Genomic DNA, 26341 nt, shown 5'->3' with positions numbered 1-26341 from the left:
CACTTGACAGGGGGGTGCCCGAGCAGCGACCCTCCCCATCTCTAGCCCAACTCCTACTTACCTGCCAGGTGAGATACTATGATCATGAAGGTGCTTCTCCCAGGGCAAGGCTCACCCATTGCACTCTGGGTGTGCTGCTCCTACGATTTCCCCAAATGTGGGACACTTGACTGCATAATTTGTGTTTCCTCTAGTCGGCTACTCGTATAATTCAGATCTCTTTGTCTCAGGTCTCTCTCCAGCCTAGTTTGCTGTCTGTTTCCACTTCTCTTTTCTTGAGCCGCTGCCTTCTATGCCCTTGTGCACTCTCCTGACTTCTCCTGTCTGCTTACTTTGTGCCTTCCAACGCACAATGCAAACTACAGGTAGTGCTGCAGGGCCCACACCCTTTTACTTGCCTTTCAGAGCAGCTCTGGAGCTGTTACAGTGCCCAGCTGCTGCAAGAAATCAGCTTGAATGCTTCAGGGGCTGGGGCATAGCCAACATGAGCCCCACACCGACGGAGGGTGGAGGTGTTTAATGCGAACTAAGGGTCATCCAAGCGCCGCAAAAGGCCGCCATGCCCTGCATACCCCTTTTCTCTTTTCATATGCAGATGAGGGTTCCAGCCAACTTTGTCCCACTGCTTGGATGACATCACCGTATGCAAATCCGTCTTCTGCAGACCTTCCCCCAGGAATGCTTGTACTAGTTGTTGCATTTGGTTTGTTGTTTGGGGTGCTTCAGTATTAGGCAGCCTTCTGCTCTCCCATGTTCATCTGAAAATATGTGTTCTCCCTGCAGTTGTTGTCCCCAGATGAGAGTTCCCTTGTGCTGCCTCAGTTGAATCTCCTTTACTTGACAGAGATGTGCCTGAGCAGCGGCCCTCCCCAGCCCTATCCCAAATCATACTTATTTTGCATAGGAGATACCATGGTCATGAAGATTGTTCTCCCAGGGTGAGGTTCATTCATTGCATTCTGGGTATGCTGACCCCTGTGATTTCCCCAAATGTGGGAAACTCGACTGCATTATTTGTGGTAGTGGGGGACTGTGTTTGTGCTTTCCTCTGGTCAGCTCTGGTAAAAGTCAGATTTCTTTGCCTCAGATCTTCCTCTAGCCTTGTTTTTTTTCGAGAGTTTCCTTGTGCTGCCTCAGTTGGATCTCCTTCACTTGACAGGGGGGTATCCGAGCAGCGACCCTCCCCAGCTCAAGCCCAACTCCTACTTACCTGCCAAGTGAGATACTATGATCAGGAAGGTGCTTCTACCAGGGCAAGGCTCACCCATTGCACTCTGGGTGTGCTGCTCCTACGATTTCCCCAAATGTGGGACACTTGACTGCATAATTTGTGTTTCCTCTGGTCGGCTACTCGTATAATTCAGATCTCTTTGTCTCAGGTCTCTCTCCAGCCTAGTTTGCTGTCTGTTTCCACTTCTCTTTTCTTGAGCCCCTGCCTTCTATGCCCTTGTGCACTCTCCTGACTTCTCCTGTCTGCTTACTTTGTGCCTTCCAACGCACAATGCAAACTACAGGTAGTGCTGCAGGGCCAACACCCTTTTACTTGCCTTACAGAGCAGCTCTGGAGCTGTTACAGTGCCCAGCTGCTGCAAGAAATCAGCTTGAATGCTTCAGGGGCTGGGGCATAGCCAACATGAGCAGCAAGATGCAGCACTGGACTATTAGTAATGTACTGTTGTATGCTGAGCACCACAATGCAGCACAAGACAATGAGCAGTGATACTGAGCACTGATGAGGATACTACAGAGAACTGACACTGAGCAGGAGAGACACACTACTAGTATTACTGAGCAGCAATAAGTAACCACTGATACTGGGCACTGATATTGAGATTTCCACTGAGAGAACATAGCCACGTCCTCTCCGCTCTCTCTTCAATGCACGAGTAAAAATGGCGGCAACGCGCAGCTCTTTATATGGAATCCGAATCTCGCGAGAATCCGACAGCGGGATGATGACATTTTCCCTTGTTCAGGTTTTCCGAGTCAGGCGGGAACAACCGAGCCTGCCTCGGACCAGTGTAAACCACGTGGAGTTCGTCGGGAATTCGGTTCTCGGAGAACCGAACCCGCTCCTCTATATATACTATATTACTATGTTACTGTAGTATACAGAACACCACAATGCAATGAGCAGTGATAGTGAGCACTGATGAGGATACTAGAACTGACACTGAGCAGCAAGATGCAGCACTGGACTATTAGTAATGTACTGTAGTATGCTGAGCACCACAATGCAGCACAAGACAATGAGCAGTGATACTGAGCACTGATGAGGATACTACTGAGAACTGACACTGAGCAGGAGAGACACACTACTAGTATTACTGAGCAGCAATAAGTAACCACTGATACTGAGCACTGATATTGAGATTTCCACTGAGAGAACATAGCCACGTCCTCTCCGCTCTCTCTTCAATGCACGAGTAAAAATGGCAGCAACGCGCAGCTCTTTATATGTTACAGTGCCCAGCTGCTGCAAGAAATCAGCTTGAATGCTTCAGGGGATGGGGCATGGCCAACATGAGCCCCACACCAAAGGAGGGTGGGGGTGTTTAATGCAAACTAGGGGTCATCCAAGCACTGCAAAAGGCCGCCATGCCCTGCATGCCCCTTTTCTCTATGGAATCCGAATCAGCATGAATGCTTCAGGGGATGGGGCATGGCCAACATGAGCCCCACACCAAAGGAGGGTGGGGGTGTTTAATGCGAACTAGGGGTCATCCAAGCACTGCAAAAGGCCGCCATGCCCTGCATGCCCCTTTTCTCTTTTTATATGCAGATGAGGGTTCCAGCCAACTTTGGCCCACTGCTTGGATGACATCACCGTATGCAAATCCTTCTGCTGCAGACCTTCCCCCAGGAATGCTTGTACTAGTTGTTGGATATGGTTTGATATTTGATGGTGCTTCAGTATTAGGCAGCCTTCCGCCCTCCCATGTTCATCTGAAAAGATGTGGTCTCCCTGCAGTTGTTGTCCCCAGACGAGAGTTCCCTTGTGCTTCCTCAGTTGAATCTCCTTAACTTGACGGGGGAGGGGCTGCCCGAGCTGCCACCCTCCCCAGCCCTATCCCAACTCATACTTATTTTACATATTAGATCTCTTGATCATGAAGATTGTTCTCACAGGGTGAGGTTCATCCATTATATTTTAAAATAGGAAGGTACAAATTACATATTTGAATTGCATCTATGTGCTGGATTCAAATGTCCCCCCCCCCTTCCTTTCTCAATTGTGCCCGTCAGCAGCTATTCTAAGGTTGCTGCCAATGGGTGTGACACATTCATTTCTTCTGTGGGGTACACTGGACTCCACAAGGATTCACATTGGGGTGTAGAGTAGGATCTTGATCTGAGGCACCAACCGGCTCAAAGCTTTTGACTGTTCCCAAGAAGCTCAGTGCATTCTCCTCTATAACCCCGCTTCCATGAACAGGGAGCTCAGTTTGTAGTTGGTGCCTTCAGTAGCAGGCCAATTAACAGGGGCCTGCCTCAGGCAGCCTATTCTTAGCTATTAATTTTGACAAGAAAAGAAGAACTTGTTTTATGAGAATCTACAAGGGCTGCAGCAGGCTAGGTCTAATAGACATCTTTACTGCAGCTTCATCACTCCCAGCGGCGCTGTATACTCCCGTGCCCTGGTTGCTGGGTCACTGCAGCGGAGGCTCCGGTTTCATCCTAAGGTCAGTCACACACACACCACCCTTCCGGATCACGAGGCCGCTGATGAAGGGGAGCGAGGCCGTAGGGGGTGGGCCGTGTGCGCACTGCGGTGGACACTGATTACTGGGCAGCCGCTCCACTAGCCACCAGGTACAGTTAAGGAGCACAGGTCTGGGGGTTTTTCTCCTATATTAACCCAATTTTGTACTGCCCGCAGCGCATTGTGATAGGTAATAGGGCCTGATTCAGGTTGGATTGCAATCACAATAAGCGATCCAACTGCAAAAATTGCTAAGAGCATACGCATGTGCCTGCATTTTCTGCGGCACCCCGCAGAGAATGTGATCGCCTCTGCCTGTCAATCGGGGCGGGGAAGGGGGGGAGAGGTGGGTCAGCAACACTCCATTTCCAAGTCAGGGATGGAGCGGTGCGGGGGCAAGGCTTCAAAATGGGGTCTGCAACGGAGGAGACACAGGGGGCGTGGTCACAGCGGCTGTATGACATCACATTCAGCCGCTGTGATCACAAAAATGGTGGCGGCTTCCTGCGCGCACATACAGTCTGCACCAGCAGGAGCCTACACCATTTTTTATGATCACGCTGAACTGCAGTGCGACTGCAATTACAGCATGGTCAAGAAGGGAGGCGTCATGCTGGGTGGCCATGCCCTGTCACTGTGCAGGAGCCAGCACCGCTCACACACTAGTCCCCGGGTGCAGCCCCCAACCCCCGGGACACCCGGAGCAACAAAATGTAGATTCAGGCCACCAGGCCACGCCCCTACCTATGAAACCATGCCTCCTTTTTACCATTGCGCTGCTTATCTGCGCGCACTGCATACAATCTCCCTCGCCACCTCTCTGGGTGTCACCAGTGATAGTGACACCTCTGCCATGCTTGTAGCAGCTGGTCCTAAGATCTACGCCTCACACCCTGAGTGTTTGCCCTTGTGACTTGTTGATCATCATAGCGAAGCAGATGCTTACAGAAAACTGCAGGGGCTTAGATTGAAAATAAAAAAAATGATGGGTATAAGGTAGAGAGGAGCGGGTTCGGTTCTCCGAGAACCGAATTCCCCACGAACTCCACGTGGTTTACACTGGTCCGAGGCAGGCTCGGTTGTTCCCGCCTGACTCGGAAAACCTGAACAAGGGAAAATGTCATCATCCCGCTGTCGGATTCTTGCGAGATTCGGATTCCATAGAGAAAAGGGGCATGCAGGGCACGGCGGCCTTTTGCAGTGCTTGGATGACCCCTTGTTCGCATTAAACACCCCCACCCTCCTTTGGTGTGGGGCTCATGTTGGCCATGCCCCATCCCCTGAAGCATTCAAGCTGATTTCTTGCAGCAGCTGGGCACTGTAACAGCTCCAGAGCTGCTCTGTAAGGCAAGTAAAAGGGTGTGGGCCCTGCAGCACCACCTGTAGTTCGCATTGTGCGTTGGAAGGCACAAAGTAAGCAGACGGGAGGAGAAGTCAGGATAGTACACAAGGGCATCCTTTTCTCTTAGTCCGTAGAGGATGCTGGGGTCACATTAAGAACCATGGGGTATAGACGGGATCCGCAAGAGACATGGGCACTTTAAGACTTTCAAAGGGTGTGAACTGGCTCCTCCCTCTATGCCCCTCCTCCAGACTCCAGTTATAGGAACTGTGCCCAGGGAGACGGACATTTCGAGGAAAGGATTTATAGTTAAACTAAGGTGAGCATCTTACCAGCTCACACCTTAAGCATGCCGCAGAACGTGGCATTCAACAGAACACAAGCCAACGGCATGAACAATTGCAGCAAAAAGCTGACCAGAACCGTAACACAACATGTGTATAACCACAAGTAATAACTGCAGACACAGTATGGACTGGGACGGGTGCCCAGCATCCTCTACGTACTAAGAGAAAAGGATTTACCGGTAGGTATTAAAATCCTATTTTCTCATACGACCTAGAGGATGCTGGGGTCACATTAAGAACCATGGGGTTATACCAAAGCTCTTGAACGGGTGGGAGAGTGCGTACGACTCTGCAGCACCGAATGACCCAACTTGAGGTTATCATCAGCCAAGGTATCAAACTTGTAAAACTTAGCAAAAGTGTTTACTAAATAGCTGCTCGGCAAAGTTGCAATGCCGAGACTCCCCGACCAGCTGCCCAGGATGAACCCACCTTTCTAGTAGAATGGGTCTTCACCTAATTCAGTAACGGCAATCCTGCCGTGGAATGAGCATGCTGAATCTTACCACAGATCCAGCGCATAATGGTCTGCATGGAAGCAGGACACCCAATCATGTTGGGAGCATACAGGACAAACAGAGCCTCTGTTTTGCCTAATCTGAACCGTTCTGGTGACATAAATTTTCAAAGTTCTGACCACAGCCAGAGACTTTGACTCAACGAAGGTGTCAGTGGCCAAAGGCACCATGTGGAAAGATGAACCACCTTCGGCAGAAATTGTTGACGTGTCCTCAATTCTGCTCTATCTTCATGAAAGATCAAATAAAGGCTCTTGTGATACTGCATGGTTTGTACTGTTTTCCATGTGCTCCCAGATCTTTCAAGCAAGTAGCATGGTCAAGAAAGTTCTGTTTGAAAAGAAACAAACATTTACTGTCATTGTTATGCAAATAAACTTACATTAAAGCTAACAAGAAAGCACACTCGTTCTGTCTTTAAACTGATAAAAGAAACCCCAATAATATGGGGCATGCAAAAATTGAGATAAAACTCAGTTTTGCTCCTCTCCACGGAAATCTTTAATAAAAGGCGAAATATTTGTTAGTTCTGAAGAGAAACCAGAGCATGACCAAGATTCCACCTGTCGCCTGAGTGCCATGCCAGCAGTTCTCATTCAGCTCAAAGTGAGCACCCAATTTGAATGAAAGAAAGCAGATTTCTCACCAGGCTTCCCCTTGCTATAAACATGGTTTGTACTCTTTTCCATGTGCTCCCAGATCTTTCAAACAATTAGTGTGGTCAAGAAAGTTCTGTTTGAAAAGAAACAAACATTTACTGTAATTTCTATGCAAATGAGCTTACATTAAAGCACACTCGTTCTATCTTTAAACCAATAAAATAAAACCCCAATAAGATGGGGCATGCAAAAATTGAGATAAAACTCAGTTTTGCTCCTCTCCACGGAAATCTTTAGTAAAAGGCGAAAGATTTGTTCGTTCTGAAGAGAAACCACAGCATGACCAAGATTCTACCTGTCGCCTGAGTGCCATGCCAGCAGTCCTCATTCAGCTCAAAGTGAGCACCCAATTTGAAAGAAAGAAAGCAGATTTCTCACCAGGCTTCCCCTTGCTATAAACATGGTTTGTACTCTTTTCCATGTGCTCCCAGATCTTTCAAGCAATTAGTATAGTCAAGAAAGTTCTGTTTGAAAAGAAACAAACATTTACTGTCATTTCTACGCAAATGAGCTTACATTAAAGCACACTCGTTCTATCTTTAAACTGATAAAAGAAACCCCAATAGGACGGGGCATGCAAAAATTGAGATAAAACTCAGTTTTGCTCCTCTCCACGGAAATCTTTAGTAAAAGGCGAAAGATTTGTTCGTTCTGAAGAGAAACCAGAGCATGACCAAGATTCCACCTGTCGCCTGAGTGCCATGCCAGCAGTCCTCATTCAGCTCAAAGTGAGCACCCAATTTGAAAGAAAGAAAGCAGATTTCTCACCAGGCTTCCCCTTGCTATAAGCATGGTTTGTACTCTTTTCCATGTGCTCCCAGATCTTTCAAGCAATTAGTATGGTCAAGAAAGTTCTGCTTGAAAAGAAACAGACATTTATTGTCATTGTTATGCAAATATACTTACATTAAAGCTAACAAGAAAGCACACTCGTTCTGTCTTTAATCCGATAAAAGAAACCCCAATAATATGGGACATGCAAAAATTGAGATAAAACTCAGTTTTGCTCCTCTCCACGGAAATCTTTAGTAAAAGGCGAAAGATTTGTTCGTTCTGAAGAGAAACCAGAGCATGACCAAGATTCCACCTGTCGCCTGAGTGCCGTGCCAGCAGTCCTCATTCAGATCAAAGTGAGCGCCCAATTTGAAAGAAAGCAGATTTCTCACCTGTCTTCTCCTTGCTATAAGCATGGTTTGTACTGTATTCCATGTGCTCCCAGATCTTTCAAGCAAGTAGCATGGTCAAGAAAGTTCTGTTTGAAAAGAAACAAACATTTACTGTCATTTCTATTAGAGATGAGCGGGTTCGGTTTCTTTGAATCCGAACCCGCACGAACTTCACTTTTTTTTCCACGGGTCCGAGCGACTCGGATCTTCCCGCCTTGCTCGGTTAACCCGAGCGCGCCCGAACGTCATCATGATGCTGTCGGATTCTCGCGAGGCTCGGATTCTATCGCGAGACTCGGATTCTATATAAGGAGCCGCGCGTCGCCGCCATTTTCACTCGTGCATTGAGATTGATAGGGAGAGGACGTGTCTGGCGTCCTCTCCATTAGAATAGAGATAGATAGATTAGATAGAGAGAGATTGTGCAGAGTCGCAGACAGAGTTAGTTTACCACAGTCAGTGACCAGTGCAGTTGCTAGTTAACTTTTATTTAATATAATATATCCGTTCACTTCTCTCTGCTATATCCGTTCTCTGCCTGAAAAAAAAAACGATACACAGCACAGTCAGTCACACAATGTGACTCAGTCTGTGTGCACTCAGCTCAGCCCAGTGTGCTGCACAGTCATCAATGTATAAATTAAAAGCTTATAATTAATTGTGGGGGAGACTGGGGAGCACTGCAGGTTGTTAGCAGGAGCCAGGAGTACAATTATATTAATTAACAGTGCACACTTTTGCTGCAGGAGTGGTGACCAGTGCCTGACCACCAGTATAGTATTGTTGTATACTACTAATATCTCTTTAAATATCAACCAGTCTATATTAGCAGCAGACACAGTACAGTGCGGTAGTTCACGGCTGTGGCTACCTCTGTGTCGGCACACGGCAGGCAGTCCGTCCGACCAGAATTGTATTATTTATTATTATATACCTACCACCTAACCGTGGTTTTTTTTTCATTCTTTATACCGTCATAGTGTCATCCTAATTGTTACGAGTATACTACTATCTCTTTATCAACCAGTGTACAGTGCGGTAGTTCACGGCTGTGGCTACCTCTGTGTCGGCACACGGCAGGCAGTCCGTCCGACCAGAATTGTATTATTTATTATTATATACCTACCACCTAACCGTGGTTTTTTTTTCATTCTTTATACCGTCATAGTGTCATCCTAATTGTTACGAGTATACTACTATCTCTTTATCAACCAGTGTACAGTGCGGTAGTTCACGGCTGTGGCTACCTCTGTGTCGGCACACGGCAGGCAGTCCGTCCGACCAGAATTGTATTATTTATTATTATATACCTACCACCTAACCGTGGTTTTTTTTTCATTCTTTATACCGTCATAGTGTCATCCTAATTGTTACGAGTATACTACTATCTCTTTATCAACCAGTGTACAGTGCGGTAGTTCACGGCTGTGGCTACCTCTGTGTCGGCACACGGCAGGCAGTCCGTCCGACCAGAATTGTATTATTTATTATTATATACCTACCACCTAACCGTGGTTTTTTTTTCATTCTTTATACCGTCATAGTGTCATCCTAATTGTTACGAGTATACTACTATCTCTTTATCAACCAGTGTACAGTGCGGTAGTTCACGGCTGTGGCTACCTCTGTGTCGGCAGTCGGCAGGCAGTCCGTCCATCCATAATTGTATTATTATTATAATATATACCACCTAACCGTGGTTTTTTTTTCATTCTTTATACCGTCATAGTGTCATACTAGTTGTTACGAGTATACTACTATCTCTTTATCAACCAGTGTACAGTGCGGTAGTTCACGGCTGTGGCTACCTCTGTGTCGGCAGTCGGCAGGCAGTCCGTCCATCCATAATTGTATTATTATTATAATATATACCACCTAACTGTGGTTTTTTTTTGCATTCTTTATACCGTCGTCATAGTGTCATACTAGTTGTTACGAGTATACTACTATCTCTTTATCAACCAGTGTACAGTGCGGTAGTTCACGGCTGTGGCTACCTCTGTGTCGGCAGTCGGCAGGCAGTCCGTCCATCCATAATTGTATTATTATTATAATATATACCACCTAACCGTGGTTTTTTTTTCATTCTTTATACCGTCGTCATAGTGTCATACTAGTTGTTACGAGTATACTACTATCTCTTTATCAACCAGTGTACAGTGCGGTAGTTCACGGCTGTGGCTACCTCTGTGTCGGCAGTCGGCAGGCAGTCCGTCCATCCATAATTGTATTATTATTATAATATATACCACCTAACCGTGGTTTTTTTTTCATTCTTTATACCGTCGTCATAGTGTCATACTAGTTGTTACGAGTATACTACTATCTCTTTATCAACCAGTGTACAGTGCGGTAGTTCACGGCTGTGGCTACCTCTGTGTCGGCAGTCGGCAGGCAGTCCGTCCATCCATAATTGTATTATTATTATAATATATACCACCTAACCGTGGTTTTTTTTTCATTCTTTATACCGTCGTCATAGTGTCATACTAGTTGTTACGAGTATACTACTATCTCTTTATCAACCAGTGTACAGTGCGGTAGTTCACGGCTGTGGCTACCTCTGTGTCGGCAGTCGGCAGGCAGTCCGTCCATCCATAATTGTATTATTATTATAATATATACCACCTAACCGTGGTTTTTTTTTCATTCTTTATACCGTCGTCATAGTGTCATACTAGTTGTTACGAGTATACTACTATCTCTTTATCAACCAGTGTACAGTGCGGTAGTTCACGGCTGTGGCTACCTCTGTGTCGGCAGTCGGCAGGCAGTCCGTCCATCCATAATTGTATTATTATTATAATATATACCACCTAACCGTGGTTTTTTTATACCACCTAACCGTGGCAGTCCGTCCATAATTGTATACTAGTATCCAATCCATCCATCTCCATTGTTTACCTGAGGTGCCTTTTAGTTCTGCCTATAAAATATGGAGAACAAAAAAGTTGAGGTTCCAAAATTAGGGAAAGATCAAGATCCACTTCCACCTCGTGCTGAAGCTGCTGCCACTAGTCATGGCCGAGACGATGAAATGCCAGCAACGTCGTCTGCCAAGGCCGATGCCCAATGTCATAGTACAGAGCATGTCAAATCCAAAACACCAAATATCAGAAAAAAAAGGACTCCAAAACCTAAAATAAAATTGTCGGAGGAGAAGCGTAAACTTGCCAATATGCCATATACCACACGGAGTGGCAAGGAACGGCTGAGGCCCTGGCCTATGTTCATGGCTAGTGGTTCAGCTTCACATGAGGATGGAAGCACTCAGCCTCTCGCTAGAAAACTGAAAAGACTCAAGCTGGCAAAAGCACCGCAAAGAACTGTGCGTTCTTTGAAATCCCAAATCCACAAGGAGAGTCCAATTGTGTCGTTTGCGATGCCTGACCTTCCCAACACTGGACGTGAAGAGCATGCGCCTTCCACTATTTGCATGCCCCCTGCAAGTGCTGGAAGGAGCACCCGCAGTCCAGTTCCTGATAGTCAGATTGAAGATGTCAGTGTTGAAGTACACCAGGATGAGGAGGATATGGGTGTTGCTGGCGCTGGGGAGGAAATTGACCAGGAGGATTCTGATGGTGAGGTGGTTTGTTTAAGTCAGGCACCCGGGGAGACACCTGTTGTCCGTGGGAGGAATATGGCCGTTGACATGCCAGGTGAAAATACCAAAAAAATCAGCTCTTCGGTGTGGAGGTATTTCACCAGAAATGCGGACAACAGGTGTCAAGCCGTGTGTTCCCTTTGTCAAGCTGTAATAAGTAGGGGTAAGGACGTTAACCACCTCGGAACATCCTCCCTTATACGTCACCTGCAGCGCATTCATAATAAGTCAGTGACAAGTTCAAAAACTTTGGGTGACAGCGGAAGCAGTCCACTGACCAGTAAATCCCTTCCTCTTGTAACCAAGCTCACGCAAACCACCCCACCAACTCCCTCAGTGTCAATTTCCTCCTTCCCCAGGAATGCCAATAGTCCTGCAGGCCATGTCACTGGCAAGTCTGACGAGTCCTCTCCTGCCTGGGATTCCTCCGATGCATCCTTGCGTGTAACGCCTACTGCTGCTGGCGCTGCTGTTGTTGCCGCTGGGAGTCGATGGTCATCCCAGAGGGGAAGTCGTAAGCCCACTTGTACTACTTCCAGTAAGCAATTGACTGTTCAACAGTCCTTTGCGAGGAAGATGAAATATCACAGCAGTCATCCTACTGCAAAGCGGATAACTGAGTCCTTGACAACTATGTTGGTGTTAGACGTGCGTCCGGTATCCGCCGTTAGTTCACAGGGAACTAGACAATTTATTGAGGCAGTGTGCCCCCGTTACCAAATACCATCTAGGTTCCACTTCTCTAGGCAGGCGATACCGAGAATGTACACGGACGTCAGAAAAAGACTCACCAGTCTCCTAAAAAATGCAGTTGTACCCAATGTCCACTTAACCACGGACATGTGGACAAGTGGAGCAGGGCAGGGTCAGGACTATATGACTGTGACAGCCCACTGGGTAGATGTATGGACTCCCGCCGCAAGAACAGCAGCGGCGGCACCAGTAGCAGCATCTCGCAAACGCCAACTCTTTCCTAGGCAGGCTACGCTTTGTATCACCGCTTTCCAGAATACGCACACAGCTGAAAACCTCTTACGGCAACTGAGGAAGATCATCGCGGAATGGCTTACCCCAATTGGACTCTCCTGTGGATTTGTGGCATCGGACAACGCCAGCAATATTGTGTGTGCATTAAATATGGGCAAATTCCAGCACGTCCCATGTTTTGCACATACCTTGAATTTGGTGGTGCAGAATTTTTAAAAAAACGACAGGGGCGTGCAAGAGATGCTGTCGGTGGCCAGAAAAATTGCGGGACACTTTCGGCGTACAGGCACCACGTACAGAAGACTGGAGCACCACCAAAAACTACTGAACCTGCCCTGCCATCATCTGAAGCAAGAAGTGGTAACGAGGTGGAATTCAACCCTCTATATGCTTCAGAGGTTGGAGGAGCAGCAAAAGGCCATTCAAGCCTATACAATTGAGCACGATATAGGAGATGGAATGCACCTGTCTCAAGTGCAGTGGAGAATGATTTCAACGTTGTGCAAGGTTCTGATGCCCTTTGAACTTGCCACACGTGAAGTCAGTTCAGACACTGCCAGCCTGAGTCAGGTCATTCCCCTCATCAGGCTTTTGCAGAAGAAGCTGGAGGCATTGAAGAAGGAGCTAACACGGAGCGATTCCGCTAGGCATGTGGGACTTGTGGATGCAGCCCTTAATTCGCTTAACAAGGATTCACGGGTGGTCAATCTGTTGAAATCAGAGCACTACATTTTGGCCACCGTGCTCGATCCTAGATTTAAAGCCTACCTTGGATCTCTCTTTCCGGCAGACACAGGTCTTCTGGGGTTGAAAGACCTGCTGGTGACAAAATTGTCAAGTCAAGCGGAACGCGACCTGTCAACATCTCCTCCTTCACATTCTCCCGCAACTGGGGGTGCGAGGAAAAGGCTCAGAATTCCGAGCCCACCCGCTGGCGGTGATGCAGGGCAGTCTGGAGCGACTGCTGATGCTGACATCTGGTCCGGACTGAAGGACCTGCCAACGATTACGGACATGTCGTCTACTGTCACTGCATATGATTCTCTCAACATTGATAGAATGGTGGAGGATTATATGAGTGACCGCATCCAAGTAGGCACGTCACACAGTCCGTACTTATACTGGCAGGAAAAAGAGGCAATTTGGAGGCCCTTGCACAAACTGGCTTTATTCTACCTAAGTTGCCCTCCCACAAGTGTGTACTCCGAAAGAGTGTTTAGTGCCGCCGCTCACCTTGTCAGCAATCGGCGTACGAGGTTACATCCAGAAAATGTGGAGAAGATGATGTTCATTAAAATGAATTATAATCAATTCCTCCGCGGAGACATTGACCAGCAGCAATTGCCTCCACAAAGTACACAGGGAGCTGAGATGGTGGATTCCAGTGGGGACGAATTGATAATCTGTGAGGAGGGGGATGTACACGGTGATATATCGGAGGGTGAAGATGAGGTGGACATCTTGCCTCTGTAGAGCCAGTTTGTGCAAGGAGAGATTAATTGCTTCTTTTTTGGGGGGGGTCCAAACCAACCCGTCATATCAGTCACAGTCGTGTGGCAGACCCTGTCACTGAAATGATGGGTTGGTTAAAGTGTGCATGTCCTGTTTTGTTTATACAACATAAGGGTGGGTGGGAGGGCCCAAGGATAATTCCATCTTGCACCTCTTTTTTCTTTTCTTTTTCTTTGCATCATGTGCTGATTGGGGAGGGTTTTTTGGAAGGGACATCCTGCGTGACACTGCAGTGCCACTCCTAGATGGGCCCGGTGTTTGTGTCGGCCACTAGGGTCGCTAATCTTACTCACACAGCTACCTCATTGCGCCTCTTTTTTTCTTTGCGTCATGTGCTGTTTGGGGAGGGTTTTTTGGAAGGGACATCCTGCGTGACACTGCAGTGCCACTCCTAGATGGGCCCGGTGTTTGTGTCGGCCACTAGGGTCGCTAATCTTACTCACACAGTCAGCTACCTCATTGCGCCTCTTTTTTTCTTTGCGTCATGTGCTGTTTGGGGAGGGTTTTTTGGAAGGGCCATCCTGCGTGACACTGCAGTGCCACTCCTAGATGGGCCCGGTGTTTGTGTCGGCCACTAGGGTCGCTAATCTTACTCACACAGCTACCTCATTGCGCCTCTTTTTTTCTTTGCGTCATGTGCTGTTTGGGGAGGGTTTTTTGGAAGGGCCATCCTGCGTGACACTGCAGTGCCACTCCTAGATGGGCCCGGTGTTTGTGTCGGCCACTAGGGTCGCTAATCTTACTCACACAGCTACCTCATTGCGCCTCTTTTTTTCTTTGCGTCATGTGCTGTTTGGGGAGGGTTTTTTGGAAGGGACATCCTGCGTGACACTGCAGTGCCACTCCTAGATGGGCCCGGTGTTTGTGTCGGCCACTAGGGTCGCTTATCTTACTCACACAGCGACCTCGGTGCAAATTTTAGGACTAAAAATAATATTGTGAGGTGTGAGGTATTCAGAATAGACTGAAAATGAGTGTAAATTATGGTTTTTGAGGTTAATAATACTTTGGGATCAAAATGACCCCCAAATTCTATGATTTAAGCTGTTTTTTAGTGTTTTTGGAAAAAAACACCCGAATCCAAAACACACCCGAATCCGACAAAAATAATTCGGTGAGGTTTTGCCAAAACGCGTTCGAACCCAAAACACGGCCGCGGAACCGAACCCAAAACCAAAACACAAAACCCGAAAAATTTCAGGCGCTCATCTCTAATTTCTATGCAAATGAGCTTACATTAAAGCACACTCATTCTATCTTTAAACCGATAAAAGAAACCCCAAAAAGATGGGGCATGCAAAAATTGAGATAAAACTCGGTTTTGCTCCTCTCCACGGAAATCTTTAGTAAAAGGCGAAAGATTTGTTCGTTCTGAAGAGAAACCAGAGCATGACCAAGATTTTTATCTGAAAATATGTGTTCTCCCTGCAGTTGTTGTCCCCAGATGAGAGTTCCCTTGTGCTGCCTCAGTTGAATCTCCTTTACTTGACAGGGGGATGCTCGAGCAGCGACCCTCCCCAGCTCTAGCCCAACTCCTACTTACCTGCCAGGTGAGATACTATGATCATGAAGGTGCTTCTCCCAGGGCAAGGCTCACCCATTGCACTCTGGGTGTGCTGCTTCTGCGATTTCCCCAAATGTGGGAAACTTGACTGCATAATTTGTGTTTCCCCTGGTCGGCTCTCGTATAATTCAGATCTCTTTGTCTCAGGTCTCTCTCCAGCCTAGTTTGCTGTCTGTTTCTACTTCTCTTTTCTTGAGCCGCTCCCTTCTATGCCCTTGCGCACTATCCTGACTTCTCCCGTCTGCTTACTTTGTGCCTTCCAACGCACAATGCAAACTACAGGTAGTGCTGCAGGACCCACACCCTTTTACTTGCCTTACAGAGCGTCTCTGGAGCTGTTACAGTGCCCAGCTGCTGCAAGAAATCAGCTTGAATGCTTCAGGGGCTGGGGAATAGCCAACATGAGCCCCACACCGAAGGAGGGTGGAGGTGTGTAATGCGAACTAGGGGTCATCCAAGCGCCGCAAAAGGCCGCCATGCCCTGCACGCCCCTTGTCTCTTTTCATATGCAGACGAGGGTTGAAGCCAACTTTGACCCACTGTTTGGATGACATCACCATATGCAAATCCATCTGCTGCAGGCCTTCCCCCAGGAATGCTTGCACTAGTTGTTGCATTTGGTTTGTTGTTTGGGGGTGCTTCAGTATTAGGCAGCCTTCTGCCCTCCCATGTTCATCTGAAAATATATGTTCTCCCTGCAGTTGTTGTCCCCAGATGAGAGTTCCCTTGTGCTGCCTCAGTTGAATCTCCTTTACTTGACAGAGATGTGCCTGAGCAGCGGCCCTCCCCAGCCCTATCCCAAATCATACTTATTTTGCATAGGCGATACCATGGTCATGAAGATTGTTCTCCCAGGGTGAGGTTCATTCATTGCATTCTGGGTATGCTGACCCCTGTGATTTCCCCAAATGTGGGAAACTCGACTGCATTATTTGTGGTAGTGGGGGACTGTGTTTGTGCTTTCCTCTGGTCAGCTCTGGTAAAAATCAGATTTCTTTATCTCAGATCTTCCTCTAGCCTTGTTCTTCTTTCGAGAGTTCCCTTGTGCTGCCTCAGTTGGATCTCTTTCACTTGACAGGGGGGTGCCCGAGCAGCGACCCTCCCCAGCTCTAGCCCAACTCCTACTTACCTGCCAGGTGAGATACTATGATCATGAAGGTGCTTCTCCCAGGGCAAGGCTCACCCATTGCACTCTGGTTGTGCTGCCCCTGTGATTTCCCCAAATGTGGGAAACTTGACTGCATAATTTGTGTTTCCCTTGGTCGGCTCTCGTATAATTCAGATCTCTTTGTCTCAGGTCTATCTCCAGCCTAGTTTGCTGTCTGTTTCCACTTCTCTTTTCTTGAGCCGCTCCCTTCTATGCCCTTGCGCACTATCCTGACTTCTCCCGTCTGCTTACTTCGTGCCTTCCAACGCACAATGCAATCTACAGGTAGTGCTGCAGGGCCCACACCCTTTTACTTGCCTTACAGAGCAGCTCTGGAGCAGTTACAGTGCCCAGCTGCTGCAAGAAATCAGCTTGAATGCTTCAGGGGCTGGGGCATAGCCAACATGAGCCCCACACCGAAGGAGGGTGGAGGTGTGTAATGCTAACTAGGGGTCATCCAAGCGCCGCAAAAGGCCGCCATGCCCTGCACGCCCCTTTTCTCTTTTCATATGCAGACGAGGGTTGAAGCCAACTTTGACCCACTGCTTGGATGGCATCACCATATGCAAATCCATCTGCTGCAGGCCTTCCCCCAGGAATGCTTGCACTAGTTGTAGCATTTGGTTTGTTGTTTGGGGGTGCTTCAGTATTAGGCAGCCTTCTGCCCTCCCATGTTCATCTGAAAATATGTGTTCTCCCTGCAGTTGTTGTCCCCAGATGAGAGTTCCCTTGTGCTGCCTCAGTTGAATCTCCTTTACTTGACAGAGATGTGCCTGAGCAGCGGCCCTCCCCAGCCCTATCCCAAATCATACTTATTTTGCATAGGAGAGACCATGGTCTTGAAGATTGTTCTCCCAGGGTGAGGTTCATTCATTGCATTCTGGGTATGCTGACCCCTGTGATTTCCCCAAATGTGGGAAACTCAACTGCATTATTTGTGGTAGTGGGGGACTGTGTTTGTGCTTTCCTCTGGTCAGCTCTGGTAAAAGTCAGATTTCTTTGTTTCAGTTCTTCCTCTAGCCTTGTTCTTCTTTCGAGAGTTCCCTTGTGCTGCCTCAGTTGGATCTCCTTCACTTGACAGGGGGGTGCCCGAGCAGCGACCCTCCCCAGCTCTAGCCCAACTTCTACTTACCTGCCAGGTGAGATACTATAATCATGAAGGTGCTTCTCCCAGGGCAAGGCTCACCCATTGCACTCTGGATTTGCTGCCCCTGCGATTTCCCCAAATGTGGGAAACTTGACTGCATAATTTGTGTTTCCCCTGGTCGGCTCTCGTATAATTCAGATCTCTTTGTCTCAGGTCTCTCTCCAGCCTAGTTTGCTGTCTGTTTCCACTTCTCTTTTCTTAAGCCGCTCCATTCTATGGCCTTGCGCACTATCCTTACTTCTCCCGTCTGCTTACTTTGTGCCTTCCAATGCACAATGCAAACTACAGGTAGTGCTGCAGGGCCCACACCCTTTTACTTGCTTTACAGAGCAGCTCTGGAGCTGTTACAGTGCCCAGCTGCTGCAAGAAATCAGCTTGAATGCTTCAGGGGCTGGGGCATAGCCAACATGAGCCCCACACCGAAGGAGGGTGGAGGTGTTTAATGCGAACTAGGGGTCATCCAAGCGCCGCAAAAGGCAGCCATGCCCTGCACACCCCTTTTTTATTTTCATATGCAGACGAGGGTTGAATCCAACTTTGACCCACTGCTTGGATGACATCACCATATGCAAATCCGTCTGCTGCAGGCCTTCCCCCAGGAATGCTTGCACTAGTAGTTGCATTTGGTTTGTTGTTTGGGGGTGCTTCAGTATTAGGCAGCCTTCTGCCCTCCCATGTTCATCTGAAAATATGTGTTCTCCCTGCAGTTGTTGTCCCCAGATGAGAGTTCCCTTGTGCTGCCTCAGTTGAATCTCCTTTACTTGACAGAGATGTGCCTGAGCAGCGGCCCTCCCCAGCCCTATCCCAAATCATACTTATTTTGCATAGGAGATACCATGGTCATGAAGATTGTTCTCCCAGGGTGAGGTTCATTCATTGCACTCTGGGTATGCTGACCCCTGTGATTTCCCCAAATGTGGGAAACTCGACTGCATTATTTGTGGTAGTGGGGGACTGTGTTTGTGCTTTCCTCTGGTCAGCTCTGGTAAAAGTCAGATTTCTTTGTCTCAGATCTTCCTCTAGCCTTGTTCTTCTTTCGAGAGTTCCCTTGTGCTGCCTCAGTTGGATCTCCTTCACTTGACAGGGGGTGCCCGAGCAGCAATCCTCCACAGCTCTAGCCCAACTCCTACTTACCTGCCAGGTGAGATACTATGATCTTCACTGTTAGGGCAATCAGGATGTGGAATTCCCTGCCAGGGAAGGTGGTAATGGCGGACTCTGTAATTGGATTTAAAAAAGGAATGGATACATTTCTGAATGAAAAAGCTATCCAAGGTTATAATACTTAAAATATCAACATGGTTAATCCGGGGGTAACATGAGTTATAGTAGCTAACTAGTCATAAAACATTATTCAGCAAGTATGTAGAATCATCACAACTTAAAACAGGTTGAACACGATGGGCAATTTGCCTCTATTCAACCTCAAAAACTATGTTACCATATGTTACTATATTACTATGTTACTGTAGTATACAGAACACCACAATGTAATGAGCAGTGATAGTGAGCACTGATGAGGATACTAGAACTGACACTGAGCAGCAAGATGCAGCACTGGACTATTAGTAATGTACTGTAGTATGCTGAGCACCACAATGCAGCACAAGACAATGAGCAGTGATACTGAGCACTGATGAGGATACTACTGAGAACTGACACTGAGCAGGAGAGACACACTACTAGTATTACTGAGCAGCAATAAGTAACCACTGATACTGAGCACTGATATTGAGATTTCCACTGAGAGAACATAGCCACGTCCTCTCCGCTCTCTCTTCAATGCACGAGTAAAAATGGCGGCAACGCGCAGCTCTTTATATGGAATCCGAATCTCGCGAGAATCCGACAGCGGGATGATGACATTTTCCCTTGTTCAGGTTTTCCGAGTCAGGCGGGAACAACCGAGCCTGCCTCGGACCAGTGTAAACCACGTGGAGTTCGTCGGGAATTCGGTTCTCGGAGAACCGAACCCGCTCCTCTATATATACTATATTACTATGTTACTGTAGTATACAGAACACCACAATGCAATGAGCAGTGATAGTGAGCACTGATGAGGATACTAGAACTGACACTGAGCAGCAAGATGCAGCACTGGACTATTAGTAATGTACTGTAGTATGCTGAGCACCACAATGCAGCACAAGACAATGAGCAGTGATACTGAGCACTGATGAGGATACTACTGAGAACTGACACTGAGCAGGAGAGACACACTACTAGTATTACTGAGCAGCAATAAGTAACCACTGATACTGAGCACTGATATTGAGATTTCCACTGAGAGAACATAGCCACGTCCTCTCCGCTCTCTCTTCAATGCACGAGTAAAAATGGCAGCAACGCGCAGCTCTTTATATGGAATCCGAATCTCACGAGAATCTGACAGCGGGATGATGACATTTTCCCTTGTTCAGGTTTTCCGAGTCAGGCAGGAACAACCGAGCCTGCCTCGGACCAATGTAAACCACGTGGAGTTCGTGGGGAATTCGGTTCTCGGAGAACCGAACCCGCTCCTCTCTACCTTATACCCATCAATTGTTTTTATTTTCAATCTAAGCCCCTGCAGTTTTCTGTAAGCATCTGCTTCGCTATGATGATCAACAAGTCACAAGGGCAAACACTCAGGGCTTGAGGCGTAGATCTTAGGACCAGCTGCTACAAGCATGGCAGAGGTGTCACTATCACTGGTGACACCCAGAGAGGTGGCGAGGGAGATTGTAATGCAGTGCGCGCAGATAAACAGCGCAATGGTAAAAAGGAGGCATGGTTTCATAGGTAGGGGCGTGGCCTGGAGGCCTGAATCTACATTTTGTTGCTCCGGGTGTCCCGGGGGTTGGGGGCTGCACCCGGGGACTAGTGTGTGAGCGGTGCTGGCTCCTGCACAGTGACAGGGCATGGCCACCCAGCATGACGCCTCCCTTCTTGACCATGCTGTAATTGCAGTCGCACTGCAGTTCAGCGTGATCATAAAAAATGGTGTAGGCTCCTGCTGGTGCAGACTGTAGAGAAAAGCTGCTGTGACCACGCCCCCTGTGTCTCCTCCGTTGCAGACCCCATTTTGAAGCCTTGCCCCCGGACTAAGAGAAAAGAATGCCCTTGCGCACTATCCTGACTTCTCCTCCCGTCTGCTTAATTTGTGCCTTCCAACGCACAATGCGAACAACAGGTGGTGCTGCAGGGCCCACACCCTTTTACTTGCCTTACAGAACAGCTCTGGAGCTGTTACAGTGCCCAGCTGCTGCAAGAAATCAGCTTGAATGCATCAGGGGATGGGGCATGGCCAACATGAGCCCCACACCAAAGGAGGGTGGAGGTGTTTAATGCGAACTAGGGGTCATCCAAGCACTGCAAAAGGCCGCCATGCCCTGCATGCCCCTTTTCTCTTTTCATATGCAGATGAGGGTTCCAGTCAACTTTGGCCCACTGCTTGGATTTACATCACCGTATGCAAATCCGTCTGCTGCAGACCTTCCCCCAGGAGTGCTTGTACTAGTTGTTGCATATGGGCCCTCATTCCGAGTCGTTCGCTCTGTAAATTTCATCGCATCGCAGTGAAATTCTGCTTAGTACGCATGCGCAATATTCGCACTGCGACTGCGCCAAGTAATTTTACAATGAAGAAAGTATTTTTACTCACGGCTTTTTCTTCGCTCCGGCGATCGTAATGTGATTGACAGGAAATGGGTGTTACTGGGCGGAAACAGGCCGTTTTATGGGCGTGTGGGAAAAAACGCTACAGTTTCCGGAAAAAACGCAGGAGTGGCCGGAGAAACGGGGGAGTGTCTGGGCGAACTCTGGGAGTGTTTGTGACGTCAAACCAGGAACGACAAGCACTGAACTGATCGCAGATGCCGAGTAAGTCTGAAGCTACTCTGAAACTGCTAAGTAGTTTGTAATCGCAATATTGCGAATACATCGGTCGCAATTTTAAGAAGCTAAGATTCACTCCCAGTAGGCGGCGGCTTAGCGTGTGTAACTCTGCTAAAATCGCCTTGCGAGCGATCAACTCGGAATGAGGGCCATGGTTTGATATTTGATGGTGCTTCAGTATTAGGCTGCCTTCCGCCCTCCCATGTTCATCTGAAAAGATGTGGTCTCCCTACAGTTGTTGTCCCCAGATGAGAGTTCCCTTGTGCTGCCTCAGTTGAATCTCCTTTACTTGACAGAGATGTGCCTGAGCAGCGGCCCTCACCAGCCCTATCCCAAATCATACTTATTTTGCATAGGAGATACCATGGTCATGAAGATTGTTCTCCCAGGGTGAGGTTCATTCATTGCATTCTGGGTATGCTGACCCCTGTGATTTTCCCAAATGTGGGAAACTCGACTGCATTATTTGTGGTAGTGGGGGACTGTGTTTGTGCTTTCCTCTGGTCAGCTCTGGTAAAAGTCAGATTTCTTTGTCTCAGATCTTCCTCTAGCCTTGTTCTTCTTTCGAGAGTTCCCTGGTGCTGCTTCAGTTGGATCTCCTTCACTTCACAGGGGGGAACCCGAGCAGCGACCCTCCCCAGCTCTAGCCCAACTCCTACTTACCTGCCAGGTGAGATACTATGATCATGAAGGTGCTTCTCCCAGGGCAAGGCTCAACCATTGCACTCTGGGTGTGCTGCTCCTGCGATTTCCCCAAATGTGGGAAACTTGACTGCATAATTTGTGTTTCCCCTCGTCGGCTCTCGTATAATTCAGATCTCTTTGTCTCAGGTCTCTCTCCAGCCTAGTTTGCTGTCTGTTTCCACTTCTCTTTTCTTGAGCCGCTCCCTTCTATGCCCTTGCGCACTATCCTGACTTCTCCCGTCTGCTTACTTCGTGCCTTCCAACGCACAATGCGAACTACAGGTAGTGCTGCAGGGCCCACACCCTTTTACTTGCCTTACAGAGTAGCTCTGGAGCAGTTACAGTGCCCAGCTGCTGCAAGAAATCAGCTTGAATGCTTCAGGGGCTGGGGCATAGCCAACATGAGCCCCACACCGAAGGAGGGAGGAGGTGTGTAATGCAAACTAGGGGTCATCCAAGCGCTGCAAAAGGCCGCCATGCCCTGCACGCCCCTTTTCTCTTTTCATATGCAGACGAGGGTTGAAGCCAACTTTGACCCACTGCTTGGATGACATCACCATATGCAAATCCATCTGCTGCAGGCCTTCCCCCAGGAATGCTTGCACTAGTTGTTGCATTTGGTTTGTTGTTTGGGGGTGCTTCAGTATTAGGCAGCCTTCTGCCCTCACATGTTCATCTGAAAATATGTGTTCTCCCTGCAGTTGTTGTCCCCAGATGAGAGTTCCCTTGTGCTGCCTCAGTTGAATCTCCTTTACTTGACAGAGATGTGCCTGAGCAGCGGCCCTCCCCAGCCCTATCCCAAATCATACTTATTTTGCATAGGCGATACCATGGTCATGAAGATTGTTCTCCCAGGGTGAGGTTCATTCATTGCATTCTGGGTATGCTGACCCCTGTGATTTCCCCAAATGTGGGAAACTCGACTGCATTATTTGTGGTAGTGGGGGACTGTGTTTGTGCTTTCCTCTGGCCAGCTCTGGAAAAAGTCAGATTTCTTTGTCTCAGATCTTCCTCTAGCCTTGTTCTTCTTTCGAGAGTTCCCTTGTGCTGCCTCAGTTGGATCTCTTTCACTTGACAGGGGGGTGCCCGAACAGCGACCCTCCCCAGCTCTAGCCCAACTCCTACTTACCTGCCAGGTGAGATACTATGATCATGAAGGTGCTTCTCCCAGGGCAAGGCTCACCCATTGCACTCTGGGTGTGCTGCCCCTGCGATTTCCCCAAATGTGGGAAACTTGACTGCATAATTTGTGTTTCCCTTGGTCGGCTCTCGTATAATTCAGATCTCTTTGTCTCAGGTCTCTCTCCAGCCTAGTTTGCTGTCTGTTTCCACTTCTCTTTTCTTCAGCCGCTCCCTTCTATACCCTTGTGCACTATCCTGACTTCTCCTCCCGTCTGCTTACTTTGTGCCTTCCAATGCACAATGCAAACTACAGGTAGTGCTGCAGGGCCCACACCCTTTTACTTGCCTTACAGAGCAGCTCTGGAGCTGTTACAGTGCCCAGCTGCTGCAAGAAATCAGCTTGAATGCTTCAGGGGATGGGGCATGGCCAACATGAGCCCCACACCAAAGGAGGGTGGAGGTGTTTAATGCGAACTAGGGGTCATCCAAGCACCGCAAAAGGCCGCCATGCCCTGCACGCCCCTTTTCTCTTTTCATATGCAGATGAGGGTTGAAGCCAACTTTGACCCACTGCTTGGATGACATCACCGTATGCAAATCCGTCTTCTGCAGAACTTCCCCCAGGAATGCTTGCACTAGTTGTTGCATTTGGTTTGTTGTTTGGGGGTGCTTCAGTATTAGGCAGCCTTCTGCCCTCCCATGTTCATCTGAAAATATGTGTTCTCCCTGCAGTTGTTGTCCCCAGATGAGAGTTCCCTTGTGCTGCCTCAGTTAAATCTCCTTTACTTGACAGAGATGTGCATGAGCAGCGGCCCTCCCCAGCCCTATTCCAAATCATACTTATTTTGCATAGGAGATACCATGGTCATGAAGATTTTTCTCCCAGGGTGAGGTTCATTCATTGCATTTTGGGTATGCTGACCCCTGTGATTTCCCCAAATGTGGGAAACTCAGCTGCATTATTTGTGGTAGTGGGGGACTGTGTTTGTGCTTTCCTCTGGTCAGCTCTGGTAAAAGTCAGATTTCTTTGTCTCAGATTTTCCTCTAGCCTTGTTCTTCTTTCGAGAGTTCCCTTGTGCTGCCTTAGTTGGATCTCCTTCACTTTACAGGGGGGTACCCGAGCAGCGACCCTCCCCAGCTCTAGCCCAACTCCTACTTACCTGCCAGGTGAGATACTATGATCATGAAGGTGCTTCTCCCAGGGCAAGGCTAACCCATTGCACTCTGGGTGTGCTGCTCCTGCGATTTCCCCAAATGTGGGAAACTTGACTGTATAATTTGTGTTTCCCCTGGTCGGCTCTCGTATAATTCAGATCTCTTTGTCTCAGGTCTCTCTCCAGCCTAGTTTGCTGTCTGTTTCCACTTCTCTTTTCTTGAGCCGCTCCCTTCTATGCCCTTGCGCACTATCCTGACTTCTCCTCCTGTCTGCTTACTTTGTGCCTTCCAACGCACAATGCGAACTACAGGTAGTGCTGCAGGGCCCACACCCTTTTACTTGCCTTACAGAGCAGCTCTGGAGCTGTTACAGTGCCCAGCTGCTGCAAGAAATCAGCTTGAATGCTTCAGGGGCTGGGGCATAGCCAACATGAGCCCCACACCAAAGGAGGGTGGAGGTGTTTAATGCAAACTAGGGGTCAGCCAAGCGCCGCAAAAGGCCACCATGCCCTGCACGCCCCTTTTCTCTTTTCATATGCAGACGAGGGTTGAAGCCAACTTTGACCCACTGCTTGGATGACATCACCATATGCAAATCCATCTGCGGCAGGCCTTCCCCCAGGAATGCTTGCACTAGTTGTTGCATTTGGTTTGTTGTTTGGGGGTGCTTCAGTATTAGGCAGTCTTCTGCCCTCCCATGTTCATCTGAAAATATATGTTCTCCCTGCAGTTGTTGTCCCAAGATGAGAGTTCCCTTGTGCTGCCTCAGTTGAATCTCCTTTACTTGACAGAGATGTGCATGAGCAGCGGCCCTCCCCAGCCCTATTCCAAATCATACTTATTTTGCATAGGAGATACCATGGTCATGAAGATTTTTCTCCCAGGGTGAGGTTCATTCATTGCATTTTGGGTATGCTGACCCCTGTGATTTCCCCAAATGTGGGAAACTTGACTGCATTATTTGTGGTAGTGGGAGACTGTGTTTGTGCTTTCCTCTGGTCAGCTCTGGTAAAAGTCAGATTTCTTTGTCTCAGATCTTCCTCTAGCCTTGTTCTTCTTTCAAGAGTTCCCTGGTGCTGCCTCAGTTGGATCTCCTTCACTTCACAGGGGGGAACCCGAGCAGCGACCCTCCCCAGCTCTAGCCCAACTCCTACTTACCTGCCAGGTGAGATACTATGATCATGAAGGTGCTTCTCCCAGGGCAAGGCTCAACCATTGCACTCTGGGTGTGCTGCTCCTGCGATTTCCCCAAATGTGGGAAACTTGACTGCATAATTTGTGTTTCCCCTCGTCGGCTCTCGTATAATTCAGATCTCTTTGTCTCAGGTCTCTCTCCAGCCTAGTTTGCTGTCTGTTTCCACTTCTCTTTTCTTGAGCCGCTCCCTTCTATGCCCTTGCGCACTATCCTGACTTCTCCCGTCTGCTTACTTCGTGCCTTCCAACGCACAATGCGAACTACAGGTAGTGCTGCAGGGTCCACACCCTTTTACTTGCCTTACAGAGTAGCTCTGGAGCAGTTACAGTGCCCAGCTGCTGCAAGAAATCAGCTTGAATGCTTCAGGGGCTGGGGCATAGCCAACATGAGCCCCACACCGAAGGAGGGTGGAGGTGTGTAATGCGAACTAGGGGTCATCCAAGCGCTGCAAAAGGCCGCCATGCCCTGCACGCCCCTTTTCTCTTTTCATATGCAGACGAGGGTTGAAGCCAACTTTGACCCACTGCTTGGATGACATCACCATATGCAAATCCATCTGCTGCAGGCCTTCCCCCAGGAATGCTTGCACTAGTTGTTGCATTTGGTTTGTTGT

The 26341-nt window shown here is 48.3% G+C and overlaps 20 non-coding genes and 2 pseudogenes across 20 annotated transcripts; 17 read left to right on the top strand and 5 right to left on the bottom strand.

Moving 5' to 3' along the window:
• Nucleotides 1-53: 53 nt before the first annotated feature.
• On the top strand, nt 54-217 carry LOC135007343 (U1 spliceosomal RNA). The gene has a single exon (XR_010207380.1). It is a non-coding gene; the product is annotated as a U1 spliceosomal RNA (small nuclear RNA).
• A 670-nt stretch (nt 218-887) lies between these two features.
• LOC135007228 (U1 spliceosomal RNA) lies at nt 888-1051 on the top strand. Its single transcript, XR_010207279.1, has one exon. It is a non-coding gene; the product is annotated as a U1 spliceosomal RNA (small nuclear RNA).
• A 151-nt stretch (nt 1052-1202) lies between these two features.
• LOC135007458 (U1 spliceosomal RNA) lies at nt 1203-1366 on the top strand. The gene has a single exon (XR_010207446.1). It is a non-coding gene; the product is annotated as a U1 spliceosomal RNA (small nuclear RNA).
• Nucleotides 1367-6343: 4977 nt separating this feature from the next.
• On the bottom strand, nt 6344-6459 carry LOC135006944 (U5 spliceosomal RNA). The gene has a single exon (XR_010207007.1). It is a non-coding gene; the product is annotated as a U5 spliceosomal RNA (small nuclear RNA).
• Nucleotides 6460-6734: 275 nt separating this feature from the next.
• LOC135006922 (U5 spliceosomal RNA) lies at nt 6735-6850 on the bottom strand. The gene has a single exon (XR_010206986.1). It is a non-coding gene; the product is annotated as a U5 spliceosomal RNA (small nuclear RNA).
• Nucleotides 6851-7124: 274 nt separating this feature from the next.
• On the bottom strand, nt 7125-7240 carry LOC135006909 (U5 spliceosomal RNA). Its single transcript, XR_010206974.1, has one exon. It is a non-coding gene; the product is annotated as a U5 spliceosomal RNA (small nuclear RNA).
• A 286-nt stretch (nt 7241-7526) lies between these two features.
• Nucleotides 7527-7642, bottom strand: LOC135006902 (U5 spliceosomal RNA). The gene has a single exon (XR_010206967.1). It is a non-coding gene; the product is annotated as a U5 spliceosomal RNA (small nuclear RNA).
• A 7471-nt stretch (nt 7643-15113) lies between these two features.
• On the bottom strand, nt 15114-15229 carry LOC135006892 (U5 spliceosomal RNA). Its single transcript, XR_010206958.1, has one exon. It is a non-coding gene; the product is annotated as a U5 spliceosomal RNA (small nuclear RNA).
• Nucleotides 15230-15373: 144 nt separating this feature from the next.
• Nucleotides 15374-15536, top strand: LOC135007314 (U1 spliceosomal RNA). Its single transcript, XR_010207357.1, has one exon. It is a non-coding gene; the product is annotated as a U1 spliceosomal RNA (small nuclear RNA).
• Nucleotides 15537-16207: 671 nt separating this feature from the next.
• Nucleotides 16208-16371, top strand: LOC135007067 (U1 spliceosomal RNA). Its single transcript, XR_010207124.1, has one exon. It is a non-coding gene; the product is annotated as a U1 spliceosomal RNA (small nuclear RNA).
• Nucleotides 16372-16523: 152 nt separating this feature from the next.
• LOC135007413 (U1 spliceosomal RNA) lies at nt 16524-16686 on the top strand. The gene has a single exon (XR_010207416.1). It is a non-coding gene; the product is annotated as a U1 spliceosomal RNA (small nuclear RNA).
• A 671-nt stretch (nt 16687-17357) lies between these two features.
• On the top strand, nt 17358-17521 carry LOC135006989 (U1 spliceosomal RNA). Its single transcript, XR_010207050.1, has one exon. It is a non-coding gene; the product is annotated as a U1 spliceosomal RNA (small nuclear RNA).
• Nucleotides 17522-17673: 152 nt separating this feature from the next.
• LOC135007437 (U1 spliceosomal RNA) lies at nt 17674-17836 on the top strand. Its single transcript, XR_010207434.1, has one exon. It is a non-coding gene; the product is annotated as a U1 spliceosomal RNA (small nuclear RNA).
• A 671-nt stretch (nt 17837-18507) lies between these two features.
• Nucleotides 18508-18671, top strand: LOC135007417 (U1 spliceosomal RNA). Its single transcript, XR_010207420.1, has one exon. It is a non-coding gene; the product is annotated as a U1 spliceosomal RNA (small nuclear RNA).
• A 3240-nt stretch (nt 18672-21911) lies between these two features.
• Nucleotides 21912-22075, top strand: LOC135006906 (U1 spliceosomal RNA). Its single transcript, XR_010206971.1, has one exon. It is a non-coding gene; the product is annotated as a U1 spliceosomal RNA (small nuclear RNA).
• Nucleotides 22076-22227: 152 nt separating this feature from the next.
• Nucleotides 22228-22363, top strand: LOC135007393 (U1 spliceosomal RNA; annotated as a pseudogene).
• A 698-nt stretch (nt 22364-23061) lies between these two features.
• On the top strand, nt 23062-23225 carry LOC135007065 (U1 spliceosomal RNA). The gene has a single exon (XR_010207122.1). It is a non-coding gene; the product is annotated as a U1 spliceosomal RNA (small nuclear RNA).
• A 152-nt stretch (nt 23226-23377) lies between these two features.
• LOC135007272 (U1 spliceosomal RNA) lies at nt 23378-23540 on the top strand. Its single transcript, XR_010207322.1, has one exon. It is a non-coding gene; the product is annotated as a U1 spliceosomal RNA (small nuclear RNA).
• A 674-nt stretch (nt 23541-24214) lies between these two features.
• On the top strand, nt 24215-24378 carry LOC135007000 (U1 spliceosomal RNA). The gene has a single exon (XR_010207060.1). It is a non-coding gene; the product is annotated as a U1 spliceosomal RNA (small nuclear RNA).
• Nucleotides 24379-24530: 152 nt separating this feature from the next.
• On the top strand, nt 24531-24693 carry LOC135007351 (U1 spliceosomal RNA). Its single transcript, XR_010207388.1, has one exon. It is a non-coding gene; the product is annotated as a U1 spliceosomal RNA (small nuclear RNA).
• Nucleotides 24694-25367: 674 nt separating this feature from the next.
• Nucleotides 25368-25531, top strand: LOC135007153 (U1 spliceosomal RNA). Its single transcript, XR_010207206.1, has one exon. It is a non-coding gene; the product is annotated as a U1 spliceosomal RNA (small nuclear RNA).
• Nucleotides 25532-25683: 152 nt separating this feature from the next.
• LOC135007392 (U1 spliceosomal RNA) lies at nt 25684-25819 on the top strand (annotated as a pseudogene).
• Nucleotides 25820-26341: the final 522 nt, after the last annotated feature.

The sequence above is a fragment of the Pseudophryne corroboree genome, unplaced genomic scaffold, assembly GCF_028390025.1.
Source record: "Pseudophryne corroboree isolate aPseCor3 unplaced genomic scaffold, aPseCor3.hap2 scaffold_218, whole genome shotgun sequence".
Classification (NCBI taxonomy): domain Eukaryota; kingdom Metazoa; phylum Chordata; class Amphibia; order Anura; family Myobatrachidae; genus Pseudophryne; species Pseudophryne corroboree.
The sequence above is the reverse complement of the archived record's forward strand: the minus strand, read 5'-3'. Positions and strand labels throughout refer to the sequence as shown.